Genomic DNA, 3,916 nt, shown 5'->3' with positions numbered 1-3,916 from the left:
TTCACTTTGGGCTAATTCCACAAAGTTGACTTATGATCTCTCAAATGCTCATTGAATCGGTTGCAAATAAAAGAATTGCATACTATATTTGCCATTTTGAGATTGCTAAGTTGCAACCCTTTGTTAACCATATGAAATAGTTAGTGTATGACTAGCTGTTTTATTTTAAGCAAAGCACATTTCTAGCCAGTAATATCAACAATTACAATAAGATGAATGTTCATTGGTACATCCTCTATAAATACTACATCATCATGCAAAAGTAAAGCTCCATTCGCTATATTCTAGAATTTATCAGTGATGATCCTCAGATAATATAGGAAAGCGGGATATAGCAAGTAAATTCTTAGTTGAGAGTTTGATCCCCCTTTACCTGATGGCCAGGCCTCCTTTTATACCTAGCCCCCAGGGTTAGACGAGCATATCCTATGACCTAGGTGGAGGGATGTCCTCGTGGAGTCCCATCTGCCATACTTCTTTTAAATGCGGTGTGACTCTCTGGATGAAGTAATTAATGCGGTGTGATCTAATGGAAGTAACTACTTAAATCTTTTTTTTTTTTTTAAATAAGAAACTTAACGTGCAAATGTTAAAATGTTATATTGCCTTTGTAAATGAGTAAAAATCCACATACTAATTTTACAATTAACACGAGTTTTTTTAATAGAAAATTACAGTGTGTGGATTTGAGTTATTTTTTGAGCTGGAATATATATTGAAATTATCTTAAACTCAAATTCGCATTTACACTCCATCACAAAAGAAAGCCTTCAAGAATTTGTTGACTTCCACTTTTAGTGGATCTTAGTAAGGTACAACAAATATAAATTTATATGAAATTCACACAACTAATATAGAGGAGTGATTTTTCCTTATTCAATAACAGATTCGTTGCACTCTTTTGGTGGAATGAAGCATTCCAACATTTTTCAAGACGCGAAACAAAATATCCATAAAGAATTAAGTAGTTTCGTTTGATTACGTAGTTCAGATGAGATGATATTAGATATTTTGAATAATAATAAAAAATATTATTATAATATAACTTTTAATATTAATTTTGTATTAAAATTTAAAATAATTAATTTTTTATTATATTTTATATAAAAATTTAAAACAATTATAATGATAAGAAGAAGTAGCATAAATTGTTTAATTTCAAGTAAACGAACCATGTTCTCATATAGAACAAAACCACCACAAATGTCAAGCAGCCGCAGATTTTGTCAAGTTTGGCAACTGAGGCTCAAAAGAAAAAGTCTAGTTGCAAGCATATTTGTGCACTAATATGTGCACCAATTTATTGTAATTGGTCAAAAAGTAGATTTTATTGAAAACAGTGCTAATTTAAATTTTAAATATGAAAGAATCAGTATTGGTACGCAGATTAGTACACGACTTTGCTTGTATGTAGTAAAACTCGGCTCAAAATGTGTACATACACAAATTCCAAGATGTATTAATTGTAGTCATTATGGTCTAGTTTCGAAAATTGAAAGTCCAACCACCCTTGGAATAAGCACAACCACTCTTAGATAGAAAGACGAAAGAGCAACCATGACTGCACATGATTTAAAAAACTTTCAATTCATTTTATTATTATAATATTTTTAATTATTTTCTTTAAAATATAATAAAATTTTTATTCAAAATTATCCCTTCTCATATCTCTCTTGACTGCAAAGTCTCTTGGTAGCTGCCAATACTGTCAATTCAAATTTCACCAATTTGGTTTTCTCGAAGAGCTTAAATTTGACATTTAAGAGTCTATATGGCCGGTATCTTTCAAGAAGTATTACTCTTCCCGTAGCAAGCACATACAATCCAAGAAAGGCTTGAAGATAAGAAGCTAGCAATGGATTTGTAATGCTCCTGGCATAAAAAAAAAACCGGCATTCTTAGAAATGAGAAGCATTAGAAAAGTCATGAAACTTGTTCGAGAAACAAAGTTGTTCGAACTCCTTATACTGTTAGCTTGCTTTTGTCTAGTGTTTGGCACTGCCACATACACCATCACTACAACCACGTTCATCAATGATCCTGAAACCTTAATCTCCAACAGTGGTGACTTCAAATTGGGATATTTTAGCCCTACAAACTCTACCAATCGCTATGTTGGGATATGGTATGCTAAAGTTTCTCCGCGCAGCGTCATATGGGTTGCTAATTGAAACAAGCCCCTCAAGAGTTTGTCGGGAACTTTGACTATATCTGAAGATGGCAATCTAGTAGTATTAGATGAACAAAAGAAGATTATTTGGTCATCGAATATATCGGGTTCTATTTTCAATTCAAGTGCCCAACTTTTAGATTATGGTAACCTTGTCTTGCAGGAAAACAAAACTGGGACAAGCATATGGGAAAGTTTCCAACATCCTGCAGATACAAATGTGCCAAAGATGAAACTTAGTACTAATGTAAGAACAAGCAAGAAAGTGCAGCTAACCTCTTGGACCAACGAATCTGATCCATTCATAGGAACCTTCTCTGCTGCTATTGACGTTTTTAATCTTCCTGAGATATCCATTTGGAATGGCAGTAGCCGATATTGGTGTAGTGGTCCATGGAATAGTCGGGTCTTTATAGGAATATCGTCCATGGATTCTGTATTTCTCGATGGATTTAGACTTACAGGTGATCAAGAAGGAACATTCTATCTTACTTTTGCCTTTTCGAATGAGTCTATATTATATAATTTTGTCTTGAATGCGCAAGGAAATATGATCCAAAAGAATTCATATAATGGTCACAATTGGGAGGCCCGGGGGTTAACTTTGGAGACCAAATGCGATGTTTACGGAAAGTGCGGGGCATATGGAATCTGTAACTCAAAGAATTCACCTATTTGCAATTGCTTAGTGGGGTTTGAGCCGAAGAATATAGAAGAATGGAATAGAGGAAATTGGAGTAGTGGATGTGTGAGAAGGACACCCTTGCAATGTGATAGAGTAACCAATGATGGTGAAGAAGGCAAGAAGGATGGGTTTTTGAAATTGAAGATGATGAAAGTGCCATACTTTGTAGATCGGTCATCTAGTACTTTTAAAGATGAATGTCGAGACCAATGTTTAAAGAATTTTTCGAATTTCGATTAGTGTGATAAATTTGCCTAGATTGCTGAAGGTCCCCTCTCTCTCTAGGAAAGGTGGGGTATCGTCTCTTTGTCTCTTGTAGAGCATTGAGGTTTGTCTCTACTTTCTTCCTTCTGTAGAGCCACGAGTGTCTGTAAGCTATCAAGACACAATGGAGATCGAGCTCTCCAACTTATATGAGGGGCTACGGTTAACTGAAGAAGAGCAGCTATCCATTAACCTATCAGAAGAGGAGGTTTTGGCCTCAATAGAGAAGAGCAAAAAGTGTATTGCAGCACTCATTGTATCAGAGAAAGATATCAACAAAGGTGCATTCAAGTCTACAATGACCAAGGTATGGAAAACAGAGGGGACAGTAACCTTCAAAGAGGCAGGGAAGAATAAGTTCTTAATCGAGTTCCACGATAGAGAAGATAAGCAGAAGGTAATGCAAGGGAAGCCTTGGTCCTTTGACAGGAATCTGATATGCTTACAAGATTGCTTTGGATGCCAAAACTTACAATCCATAAAACTCACGTTGGAACCTTTTTGGATCCAACTCGATAACTTGCCTTTTGCGGGCATGAACAAAAAATGGGTGAAAAGCTGGGTGCAACTATTGGTCAAGTCTTGTTGGTCGATGCTGATGATCAAGGTATGGCTTGGGGCCAATACTTAAGAGTCAAAGTGTTAGTTGATACTACAAAACCTCTATCAAGAGGCTGCTTCCTCAACCTGGGAGAGAATAAAGAATGGATATCCTTCAAATACGAGAGATTGCCTAGTTTCTATTTCCACTGTGGGACTCTCCAACATTCCAAAAAGTCTTGCTCAAAACCTTCATG

At 35.6% G+C, this 3,916-nt stretch overlaps 1 pseudogene; it reads left to right on the top strand.

The window, feature by feature from the left end:
• The first annotated feature begins 1,801 nt into the window (after positions 1-1,801).
• On the top strand, positions 1,802-3,095 carry LOC122276947 (annotated as a pseudogene).
• Positions 3,096-3,916: the final 821 nt, after the last annotated feature.

The sequence above is a fragment of the Carya illinoinensis genome, chromosome 9 (genome assembly GCF_018687715.1).
Source record: "Carya illinoinensis cultivar Pawnee chromosome 9, C.illinoinensisPawnee_v1, whole genome shotgun sequence".
Classification (NCBI taxonomy): domain Eukaryota; kingdom Viridiplantae; phylum Streptophyta; class Magnoliopsida; order Fagales; family Juglandaceae; genus Carya; species Carya illinoinensis.
Note: the sequence above shows the minus strand (reverse complement) of the source record. Positions and strands in the feature narration are given on the sequence as shown.